The sequence below is a fragment of the Anopheles gambiae genome, chromosome X (assembly GCF_943734735.2).
Source record: "Anopheles gambiae chromosome X, idAnoGambNW_F1_1, whole genome shotgun sequence".
NCBI classification, from domain to species: Eukaryota; Metazoa; Arthropoda; class Insecta; order Diptera; family Culicidae; genus Anopheles; species Anopheles gambiae.
Genome location: NC_064600.1, coordinates 2368009 through 2380687, shown reverse-complemented (window position 1 = coordinate 2380687; position 12679 = coordinate 2368009). Strand labels below are relative to the sequence as shown.

The following is a 12679-nucleotide window of genomic DNA, read 5'->3' as shown; positions in this document are numbered from 1 at the left end:
AACGCGGGCCCTTACGCCCGCCGTTACGCTCTACACCGCGACATAACGCTGCCGGTTGGAAAACGGAGAAAGGCAACCGTAAAGCCCGTCAGAGCGGGGCAGTATGTGTGTGTGACAGAGAGAGAGAGAGAGAGCCCGAGCATAGGTCGAGGTGAAGGTGGTAGGAAGGCCGTTTGGAAGGTGATTGGACATACCCGCACGCTCTCCACCTTGCCTTGGCCAGCTAAAGTTCGTCGTCTTGTGCGACTTGACATTTCCTTTCCCAACGTTTGTAGTCCCCCGTCCCAATTTATTAAAGCTTCCACGTTTAACTGCCATTTAAACGCACGGGCCACGCGAGGAGGCTGCGACACGCCGCCCAGTGCAGCTCCAAATTGGATTGGCTCGAGCAAACCGGCAGAACGGAATGAATTGGAGTGTTCGCGTGAACTTGGCACTAGCATTAAGGCACTGTTACGGCTTCGGACAGGCTTTCCACGCCCGAGCTGGTGTGCTTACCTTCCAGGGTAGGTTAGTTTTAGCACAGCACAGGCTAAACCCTCGAGCGGCAAAGCATGTGCCCAACGTGTCCGAACGAAAGCTAGACGTTCGGTTCGTTTCTTTGCTGGGGCTGGTGCGGGAAATGCGTCCTCAAGGAACTGTCTTCCAACAACCGAGCATTGATGATGATGATGCAATCGTGCAAAGACCACTGCCGGAACTGCCATGCCATGTTGAATGTTAAAGAGCCTCAATATCTACTGCCAATATTGTACCTCCTTAACCATCCTCCGTCCGCTGTCAATGCCATCGATTTCTACCACCGAAAACCCGGAACAAATGAGTTCCCGTCGATTCGCCCCGGGTGCTGCTGCCGTGCCCGCGACAATCGATACTTTCATCGGCTCGGGCACCGCCGTCGTGGCAGGCAGCCACGGATGACAAAGTGTTTATTGGAGCTGATTTCCGACACACCTCCCTGCAGGCACACCTTTTTCCCGTGCCCGGCCAAACGCGCGGGAAAAGTGCCGAGGAAAAGCAAACATTTCACACCGACGAGAAAGAGAGAGAGAGGGAGAGAAAATCAGCACACCACCGACCATACCCTCCCGTTCGGTGGTTGTTTACAATTTTGCGCTCGAGTAAATCGCGCTCAGCGCGCGTGAGGGAAGGTCGCGGCTGGATGAAAGTGAACCGGCAGATGGGTAATGATTCAATTTCGATCGCTACGGCACGGCACGGGAGGGTGGGAGGGATAGGTAAACACTCACAAATTATTCGGCGATCCAATTATCCGGATGTTTGTGGTTTCGCGTCAAGTGGAGTTGTCTATTAGCAATCGTTATTACCAATTTTTTTCGTTAATTTTTCGTGTTGAAAGATTGGCAGATAAAACTTAAAATTGTTTTATACGAGTTTTGCTGGCTTTTCTATAGCTTTATGTTTCTTTTTCCTTGGAATTATCATTTGTGTTACTCGTATATCTCGTTGTAAGCTGTTTTTTCTTCTTTCGTTTTCTACTCTTAAATGTTCTTTTAATTGGTTTTGGGTTATATTAATATTATTTATATATTTTTAATTTTATATCCATTATGATCAGTATCTTCTTTAATTTCTGCTTATGTTCATGTTTTTATATCCTTTTCTTCTTCGACTTTCAAGATTTCTCTATTTTTTTACATTTTCAAAAAAATTGTAGCTTGTTGGCAAATGAAGACACCAACGCGTGTAAGCTCAATTATAAAGCGGAAAATGTCTACTATTTCACACATTCTCCTCCCCAAAAAAAAACTAAAGGTTCAATTGGTGTATGCGTGCACTCTCTTCAAATCCTAAATTACCATAATTTCAAATCACACTGCTGACTATTTGCCTCATCACTCACCCTGCTGCTTCGCCCCATCACCAACACGCCAGTGCCAGAACGTGGAACTGGCTTATGACCCTTTGGCACGCGTTTCGATTTTATCGTCGCCTCCCCCTTCGCGGATTGGGGCGAGGGAAGAACAAAACGGATGCTCAGGACAAGGACACGCGGAAAGTAAGCCACAAAACTTGTAACTCCCTGACAGGCGAGCGAGAGAGAGAGAGAGAGCGAGAGAAAGATAGAGAGGAGGAAAAACAGAGAATAGATCAAGAATAGAGTTCCGCACACGCACCCAGGAACGGCATTGACAGTTGCTCAATGTTTTGAATTTCCGCAGCGAGCGAGTTGACAAGCGCCACCAAGGAGCTTCGTTTTGTTTTTCGGTTGCAATTTGTGTGCCTGCCCTTAATTGAGCAATCGGAGTGCGAGTGCATTCCCTTCCCCGGTATCACACCCGACCCTCCCCGAAGCAGGCTTACCTTGTGTCCCGTTTCTCGTTCCGGTGGCTGCGAGGTCCTTTCCGCTGCGTCGCGTTCAATATTCCGCACAACACAACCCACGCAATGCTTTACCAACTAACCCACCCTCTCTGCGTGTGTGTGTGTGTGTGTTTGTGTATGCGAATTTCGTTTTCCTTCTGCACACTGCCCACGCACTCCGTACGCACTCCGGCCCTCCGCACGGGGACCGGTCGCACACTGTTCGCACAAATTCTCGGGTTGATCGGGTCTGGATGGACGGACGAGGCCTGACGTTTCCTTTGCTCCGCGTTCGGGTGTTCTGAATTTTGCGCACGGTACACTATGCTGTGGTCGATGACAATTCGCCCCGTGCCGCTGGTGACAATAGTGACGGCGCCCGGGCAGTCGTTTTTAGGGGTCTTTTAGGTTTTTTTTTTCGGATTTGCCGGGCTGTTGTCGGGATTGCGTTACAGCACTGGAGCTGGGATATTGAATGCTGCCGTGGTACTACTACTGGCACACGCACAGCTGCGGGTAAACACATGCACACTCACTCTCTCACACACACACACAACTGCGTACACCCACACAGCGACGGGGTTGGGTGTAATAATTCGCATAAAGGCAGCCCCTTCGCTTAGTCACCAATTTGTTGCTCGCACGGTAATAAAATTGAACTTGCGTGCCTGCCAGCCAGGGACCGATCGGCGGAGGACGATACTCCACGACACGATACACACTGTCACGAACCGCCACACAACCACCCCGTAATTCCGCTGTTTGCACGCGCTCCGTCTACACGGAGCCAAACAGCCGCAACTGTGTGACACGGCGCGCCAGAGCAGAAAAGAACAGCAAAGAAAAGGAACAACAAAACTAACTACTAACGGCCGTTTAACGCGCGCACGCTGGGTGACACTTCAAGCCGCAACTGCGCCACCGTTTCCCAGCGGCAGAATTCGAAAGCAGCGACAGCAAGCCCCTTTGGTGACGTCCACCGTCAGCGAGCGACCGAATGTAAATGCGCTCGGTTGCCGTTCGGCCGAAGCCCCAGAGCTGCTCGCTCAGCGCGCACGCCTAACCACACCGGCTCGGCCAAACGCTCTTTGTCTGCGCTGCGTACCGCGCGGGGGGAGGGTGGGGGGGAGGGAGCAGCAAAGCGCAACACGATCGTCTTGGCTCGTTCGCGCTCTTTCCCGTACGCATAGCACGCAGGCCGAAGGCAGGGCCGGCAAACGCGCGCTCGCTCAGCATCCGATCGATTGCGGAGAGCCGCGTGAGCGAACTGCGGTGCCGATCGACGCAAAATGAAAGCTCTCTCTCTCTCACGCGAAGCTGTGCCCGCTCCTGAGTGCTTGCGTAATCGCACTCTGCTGAGCGGCTTGCCGAGAGCGCCCTCCGAGAGCGCTCTAGGATTCTAGGAGCAGCCTGGCCTGTAGGACTTGTGGGGAGCAGCAGCAGCAGCAGCAGCAGCAGTGGAGCCAAAAATAAATCACAACTGCCTCGGCCGGGATCGCGCAACCTAAAGCGCGCAAGTACCGTTCGGGCCGTTTCCTTCTGCCTTTTTTCGCGCAGCTGTGTGAGAGCTGTGTCAGAGCAAAAAAAAAAAGCACAAAAAAGAGAGAAAAAGACATAAAAAGCTCGCGCAACTGTCGGGTACGGCCCTTCATTTCCCGTCCTGCCCTTGTTTTGTCTCTCTCTCTTTCCCTTCGGTGCTTACCTAACTCTCAATGCGCTTGCAGCTAACCTTCAGGAAGATGAAGCTGTGATGGGTTGAAGAATATCTGCACAACGTGCAAAATGGTTGCACAAAGGTTGCACATTTTGTCCATTAAATTGAATACAAAACCTACAAAATTTCTCCAAAACATAACCATTTCCTGACCGCCTTTTTTTTTAGCCACAAAAAAACACCCCCATGGGTGAACAGTCTTCCCGCGGGCGGCCTGCCAACCGCCAAGAACGTAACACGAAGCCCCAATCTAATGGTGATTTTTATCTACCGCAGGGGTCGTCATCGGTGCCGTCGTTTCCTCGTTTCCTTGGCACTCCAGCAGCAAAGTTCAGCCTTGGTGGACGTAGCACCCGCCACCACTCCTCTTCCTCCCTCCAAGGGATCGTGCCCGGGATCGTGTGTGTGTGTGTATGTGTGCTGGGCCACGATCTGGCCGAGCTTCGCGTCGATCGCCAAAGAACATGACCCACCCCGTGACCCCGTGCTTGCCACTTTTCTCAACATTTCCCACCGTTCGTACCGTGTTTTCCCCCGTCCATCCGTCCGGTACGGCTCGTTCCCGCTCCAACCCTTTTCCATTTCCCCCCCCCCCCCCCCCCTGTTGGTCTGCAAAATTCATCACGCTTGAACCGGATGAACTTCGGCGCAAGGAAACCCCCAGGCGGGGGTTGGGGCAAAGGAGACAGGGCTAACCGTTTGTGTGCATCGCGCAGTCTCCTTGCAGTGCCAACCCATCAAGATAACCAAACGCCTGCCCCTCAACCGTCCCCCCCCCCCCCCTAAACAATGACGAGCGCAACGGCTTTTCACGGGCCCCGGTGCAGTACTGCTGGCCGTCGAGTGTTGGGCCGTCGGGACACACAATGTGCCCGAGGTTAGGATGCGGAACGGTTTCTGCTCGGTCTGCCGGAGGCGTATGCATGGAACGCAGCGCTACATTGTGTATTCGCATCGAGCTTTCAATGTTTCAAGTTCAAGCACTAGCGCTTAATTTAAAGTAAAACCAAATGCAGCTACGAGAAGATTCAATCATCAACACTGACTTTAATGCTTTAAAGCTCAAAATGAATGATCTTAGCGATCTTGTTGAGCTTCTTTACAATCATTCTTTCTGAACAATCATGTATATTGTCTTTTGGATAAGCTAGAAACCGCTAAAAGAATCTAGATCTTCTGAATTTAGTAACTAACCAACAGTAATTTTGACATAAGTTTCTGAGCGTTTGGTACATCTTCAAGGTTCAAGCTCAAACGCTAGCTCTTAATTTAATTAAAACCAAACATTCTGCAGCTTTGAGAAGACTCAATCATCAAATTTGTCTTTTGAGCAAGCGCGAAACCCTAGAAGCAATCCCCTAGAACATTTGAAGCGTTTGGTAGATCATAGAGCTCCTGTGGAGCTTCGTTGCAGTTTACGAGCTGAATCATTAACTCAAACATCATTGCTCGGTATGTATCATGAACATGAACATCATGAACGGAGTCTTTTGGGCAAGCGCGAAACCTCTAATAATAATCTAGTTTTTTTTCTGAATTAAGTAACTGTTATTCAGACATAAGCTTTTGAGCGTTTGGTAGATCTTAGTTACAAGCTCAAACACTAGTTCTTACCAAAGCAAAACAATTGCAATAACGAGAAGATTCGATCATCAATATTGTCTTTTGGATAAGCGAGGAACCTCAACAACAATGCAGTTCTTTTGGAATGGGTTAGTAACTAGTCATTAGATGTTTTTCTGTAAACTTAATGTAGTAATAAGGTATTTTTTATGAACTAGTGTACACTTAAGTTGACCTATCTGTTATTACTTACTGCTGCTTGATAGTTTTTTAACAAAATAACATAATTAACCATCGCATCGGGAGACTAAGCTGCGTCGTCGGACGCAAAGAGTATGAGGACAGGACAAAACTTCGCAAAAAAAACTGCAACTCTACTTGAACCGTATGTGCACGGGCGCATATTTAAATTTATTTAAAATCTGTTAATACAAACGCCAGCCCGTGCTGCAGGGCCATAAAGTTGCCCACTCACCGAAGTTTTGCAAAACCGAACGCTTCGGCGCTGCAGGCCATCCCGAAATCGAACCGCCCGCCATAAATGATGGCACCGGCCAACGCAGCAGCAGCAGCAGCAGCAGCTGAGCGCAGCATAATTGAAACCGTTCTCAGGCAAAGGCCGCCACCCGCGCTCCACACCCCCGTGTCCCAAAACAACAACGCAATGTCACGCAACCCCGTACGCGGCCGAATCATCAGGTACGTTTTGTATCATTTGCGATCGGTCCGCGCCGAACAGTTCCGCTGCGTGTCCTGTTGCCTGCATGATACACGTGTAACAATAACAACAACAACAACAACAACAAAAACGGGCGAATAAATTTAATCCCGAGCAGCAAGAGTGGAAGAAAGAAAGGAAGCAGACACACAAAACCGTAAGTTAAGCAGCAGGAAGTGCCATTTTTCTTTCAACAATATTTACGCAAAAAAAACACACACAAACGCACACCAAGAACGGGTTAAAGTGGATTGAAGCAACGGGAGTGTGGGATGTTCGTGTATGTGTATGTGTGTGTGTGTGTGTGTGGGAAGGCAGGATGCTTTTGGAAGGAAAAATCATAAATTCCGGCATAGCTGCACAGCGAAACTGCAGCACGGTGCAGCCGGGGTTGGAGCGGGTGCAGTGGCGCAGTAGGGAAGATTAAAAGCATGCGATTATCTGAGCGTAAACCCGGTAGCGCTGGCTTTTAACGTGTATCGATCCCGGACGGAGATGCTTTCAGCATATACATATCGATCGAAGCTCCGGCCGATCTGGGAGGAGTTGGTGTTTTTTTTTTTTTTCTTTCGATTGCTTACTTTTTCCATACTTCAGCTTCGCTCATACGGCGCAACAAAAACAGCCCACCGAAACGCATAAAAGGTTCGTCGCTTGCTGCGAGTCTTTTGATTGAATTGGAAAAATTCTTCCACATACTGTACCATTCTGACTATTGAGGCATTTTTTTTTTGCTTTTTAACGAGAGTAGAAAGGGTTGGCAGCGCCTTCCTGCGCTAATTTGCAGAATGCGGGTGTCCCACGGTATGTGTGTGTGTGTTTTTTTTTTTTTTGTTTTGTTTTACACTCTTCCCGTTCGCCGTTTCTGTCGATGAGACGATTGACAAATTTTCAACACCCTGCCCTGCTTCCTATCGATCAGGAAATCAGCCTTTCTCCCATTCTCCTAGGTCTCCCTCCACCCCTGCCCCTTAAATTGTATCTGCCTCGTTGGTGCTTCAATTTTGCATAAGAACCCCGGGCTAACCTTTTCGCCGGTGGCCGGTTTCGGTACGTTTCCATTGCGTTCTAGACGCTCTCCACGCAAATGCCGGAAAGTAGTGGCACACACACAGGCACATACACACGCAAACATTTACCCCAAAGCGTGAGAGCCGGGCGGACGGTGAACGGCATCAAAGCAGGCAAGATACACTAAACTAATGACAGAGTGCCGGCCCTCAGCCCGGGCCGCGTTCGATCGATCGGAATTGGAATCGGTTTTCGGGCGAGGGGGGGGGAGGGAGGGGTGAAACGTAGGCAGTCCATCAGGCGGACGCGTTTTGAGCTCCACTTCCCTCCACTCCAGCAGCACGAGCTCCAACGACGACGCCGACGACGTGGGTGATAATGCTGGGTACGGGAAGCGAAGAGAACGAACGAAGATATATGAAGAAAGATTGCGCACGAGAGAGAGAGAGAGAGAGAGAGAGAGAAAGAATCGGAAAAGAGATGGGTGGGAAACAACAACAGTCTAACGGTGCCATTTTTCGGATGCTGCCGGATGCGACCCGCTGTTTCTCTCCGGCTCCTTCCCACCTGATTAAGCTCCGGCCAGCTATGATGACCCCCAAAATGGGCTCCGCTCGTTTGGGGGTTGCATCGTATCGTTGGTCAGTTGTTGCGGGTGAATGGCTCCCGGGACCGTTACTACGGCTAGTTTGGGACAGATGAGCAGCCGCAGCAGTTTCGGGGGGCCGTTTCGATCGCCCGCGCAGGGCAGCAATTTGGTACCATTTAGTGCGGCTGTGGTAAGCTTGGTAAGCTAATTGCAATGAGCTACGGGGTTTTTTTTTTGTTGAGATGACTTATCGTTTTTGTTTTGTTCGATTGATGTGTGCTTTGTGTTGTGATTAATTTATCTTAACGAGATATTGGTTTTGTTTTTTTTCTGCAAGAACTCTCCAAATGTTTTAGTTTGCTGTAAAGATCTTTATAATTTTGGATACATTTTGTAAACCTTCTACGCATTACAATGCTAGCATACTCTAGAGAAGTGACAGTGAGAGTTAGTGAGTTACGTGTAGCTTACAGGTAAAGCCACTGCAACAATTCTGCACGAAGGCTGTTGAACTCGCACGCAAGCTGCACCATATCGGAGATGCGCTAAGGCACCAACGTGATTTAAACCAACGTAGAAGATTGAAAAACCTTCTTATAAAGACTAAGCAGAAAGAGAGTTATTCTTGCAGGATTCCCGAAGGAAAAGTCCCAGTCCGTGAAATAGGACCTGCGAAACTTGAACATGCATATCCGCCACGCAAAGCGATTTTTCAAGGATTTGGAGCGGCTGAATATCGACGTGACGCCCCTAGTCAGTGAACCAACATTCAACTGCTCCCCCTTAAGAATGTTCTGGCCCAACGTGATGCAAAAGTGCTACTGTAACAATTTTGTCGCCAAAAATGAAGAGGAATTGATAAAAATTGAAGGTAGCACTCCAAAGCATGCCAACACGCATGTCTTCGTCCGCCCTGGCGCAAACTCCCCACAATTGACGGAAGGTAGCTCGCAAGGTCGTAGATTTAGTTCTGCAAATGAGCTTTAATAAATACGATTTTATGTTGTTTCTGCCTGCAAATAATGCAAACTTCCTGCTGTTGAAAACTGATTATAATTAAAACTATTCACGCACCTACAGCTAAACCCCGAAAAACAATACTAACTTCGTTTCTGGCAACCACCCGGGTAAGGATGTTAAACTCACAACTGTGCCCTCCGCTGTCTCCTGACGCTTGTGTGTGTGTGTGTGTGTGTGTGTGTGTGTGTGTGTGGGTGTGTGGGTGTAAATCGCCGAACTCCGAACAGAACCCCGAAGAACCGAAACGCCTTGTGCTAGTGTGCCATTCCCGCTCTCGACCCGACCCCACCGTACTCGTAACCCCAAGCGCCATATTGTGCCGCGAGTACGGCGCGAGGTCAATGCATTGCCCGCGTGGCACACGTGACACACGTCTGGACAGCGACGTCCTCTCGTTTGCAGCTTTTGCAATTTCCACCTCCAAGACTTCTATGTAGACGCGGGCGGGGGGGGGGGGGAGAGAGGAGGGAGTGTCAGGCATGACGTTAGGAGCGCGATGCCGACGGCCGAGTTATGGGGCAAACGAATCCGCGGGAATCATCGCGGCAGGCCACCGTATGCAAACGTTTTGTCTCTATGTCGCCCCATGTGTGGTTGTGTGAGTGTGTATGAATATTGGCATGGAAGGGGGGGGGGGGGGGGAGATGCGATCGGGGCGGGATGCGAGCCAAGGGACAACGCGCCCCGCTCGTCCGTACACCACACCGAGCAAACGCCGAGCAGAAGGAAAGCAGACGACGAACCCGGGCAAGAATGAGCGAACCCGCGATTCCTCGCCAAGCTCGCCGCGCCATGCTAACGGAGGAATGAAGTGTGGCGGAGGGGGACAGGGCTGGGGAGTGTGCAGTATCGTCGCTGTTTTCGCGAAGCAAATTGCATTCTTGCATGCATGCATGCGCCTCTCTCATGCGCTGCAGCCGCGGAATAAACCGGCCACGCACACCGCGGGACACGTCAGCGTCTCCTGGGTCGACAGAGACGGAGCCCTGTGTGTGTATTTGAAGGTGAAAAAAAGCAATAACTATAGAAAGAAGCACATACGCACACACATTGGAAAGATCCAGCAGAGCCAGAGAAGAGGCCATGCAGAGAGAGAGAGAGAAGCAAATAAATAGAAATGCTTCATGTGCACATACGCATGTTTTTTGTTCCAATCCCCCCACTCCCCCCCCAGCAACCTCCCCCCGTTTCATTTGCAACAAATAGCAAAAGAGCAAAAGGCATCCTCACGCCCGACCACAATGCAGCACAATGGGGCGTTGGTTTCGCCGATGCTTTCCTTCGCATCCGGTGACCACCCAGGGCAGGGATCGGTTCTGTTTGTCTATTTTCACCATTGCGCTCTTTTCAGCTATTCATATATGCACTTCTTTAGCTTTGCGCCGATGCTAAAGTGCTTTTAGCTTCGCGCCGATTCGCTACCGCCATTTGGCGTTGAAGAGTTGCTTCCGTTTTGGTTCCTTTTTTTTTGCCGTGTTTAGCACCATCCGGGACGCGCTAATGGACGCTAGGGGTGAAGTTTGCTCGCGCTAAACACGCGACCGCTAATAGGGATTAGCAGCGGCCAGCTAGCACGTGCCGTAATCGGCCACCAGTGTGTGTGTGTGTGCATATTTTTGTGTGGACTCAGTGTTAAAAGCGCATACAACTTTATTTAACATTACTTTCCAACTTCCAACGGGGCTGCCGAGTTGAAGGATCGTAGAACAATTGCAAGTCAATGATATCTTTTTTTTTTTTTGCCAATTTTACCCCCTACTGCAGCTGCAAGCCACAAGCAAGCGACGAACGCGGTGAGTGCGCTGCAGCCGCCGGAAACTGGCTGACCTCCGAGCCGTCCCCGAGACCACCGGGGAAGCAGCCGAACCGTATTCTAGGTTCTGCGCGGCGCAAGCGAACGCCAGACCGAACGCCTCCAGCGCACGGCGTACCGCCAAGCGCAGCCCATAAAGCGTAAAGCTCACACTTTAAGCGTCGGGTTTTACGAGCGGCGCAACAAATCGCCACACGCCCCGGCATACAGCGCCCAGGGCATTGGTGGGTGTCCGAGAGGAGGGAAGGGATGCTGAATGCAGACGTCTTGCGGAAGACGGGCCCAGAAGTGTCGCAGTTCGGCCCGGCTATGCCAACAGGGGGGGTACACAGTTGCAAGCAGGGCAGGGTTTGCGTGCGCTGGAGGTGGTTTGATTTCCTGGTTGAGCGTGGTCAATACAAACTAGAGTTTCATACGAAAAAAGAAACTGCAAGAAACTCTACAACGATAGGAACTTCTGCAGACATCAGGCGATCGCAGGACATGGCAAACAAAAAGCTTAGTCCTGCATCTCAGAAAGCGTTGTCGTTAGAGCTAACAATAACTTTAGAGATACTTGTAGGTTCTCTAACCCACATTCAACCAAAGCTTTGTACTGCTACCTAATTCAATCCGTCGAATAAGTGAGCCGAGTTCCGATGTTTGACTGAGGACTTCCTTCGCTCGCTTCTAATTGCCTCAACTTAAAAGCCTTAAAGCATCGATTCTCTTGCCTATAATGCGTAATCCAGCACAGACCTCCAGCACGTCAGCTAAGAGCCTGCAATGCTCTGAATGTAGTCACAAATAGCCAACTATGATGCTGGTGATTCAAATCTTGGTAATCAAAATCCTAACCAAATCTTGCGAAATCAGACTCTATAGCATTCTTGGGGTGTTCCCGTGGTACATTCGACAACTTCAAGCCTAGAATGGACCATACCCCTAGAGAAAGGACTATCCTTGCTCCGTGGTACTGAATAAGTCACGAAAGTCTGTGTAGGATGGAAATACCGCGCAGGACGTTACGCCAAATAGAACACAAACATTTTAAGGCAATCTTCCCAATATCTTACACCATGGCTCTGTTGTCTTTAGCTCTCTCTCTCTCTCGACCCACTCTTGAAAATTTAACTTCAATAGGTCTCCACTAACTCCAAGCATTGTAACGATATTTTCAGTTTGAAGAAATCTGGAACAAAATTCCTATCATAGAATTATATCTTCTTGATCTTGAAGAGTCTGATTGCGAATTTATACAGCCCTTTAGGATAATAACTCCAACAGCCTAACCGATAAAATCGTCAAAATGAAAGTCCAAATATGAAGAACTCTGGACGAATGTTTAGTCTAATGTCTTATCAGCAGCTAGCACATAGAACTTCTGGGATTTCAAACTCAACCTCAGCCTCCCATCTACTGCAAATCATCGGCCAAATCGTGTAACACAGCACAGCATCCACACAGAACCCCTGCAAAACCTTGACAGGCCGGCTCACGACGGGCTTGCCGTTCTTAAAACGCGTGGGCGCAATGATGGCTTTACGCTTCATCTCAACGTGTATCGGTGTGTGTGTGTGTGTGTGTGTGTGTGTGTGTGTGTGTGTGTGTGTGTGTGTGTGTGTGTGTGTGTGTGTGTGTGTGCGTGCAAACCGGGTGCGATAATACGCCCGACAACAAACGACCCTCACGGAGAGCGCAAGAACCGTGCCGAGTTCTGCCGAGCATCCATCAAGCGCAGCGTCGAACAAAGTCATCGACGCACACTTTGTGCTGCCTAAAGATTTGCTGACGTTCTCCGGGCGAAGCGAATTCGGGCGTAGGCGTAGGCCGCATTACCGATTTGCAAATCGGTTCCGAAACCTAGGGGAATTGCGAAAGTTGACGGGCGGCGGTGGCGAATGGTGGTGGTGTCGGTGTCATCTTAAATGCGCCACAGCTTAAATT

The 12679-nt window shown here is 49.9% G+C and overlaps 1 protein-coding gene across 5 annotated transcripts in view; it reads right to left on the bottom strand.

The window, feature by feature from the left end:
* Nucleotides 1-3321, bottom strand: part of LOC1272110 (cadherin-86C) — a 113474-nt gene extending 110153 nt beyond the window's left edge. For 3 of the 5 annotated variants that reach the window (XM_061646923.1, XM_061646915.1, XM_061646945.1), the window contains exon 1: nt 2326-3318. The gene's annotated coding sequence lies outside the window, so the exon portion shown is untranslated. Of the gene's footprint in view, nt 1-2325 lie in introns of all 5 variants that reach the window. The other 2 variants (XM_061646912.1, XM_061646936.1) reach the window with 2 other exon arrangements.
* Between the last annotated feature and the right edge of the window lie 9358 nt (nt 3322-12679).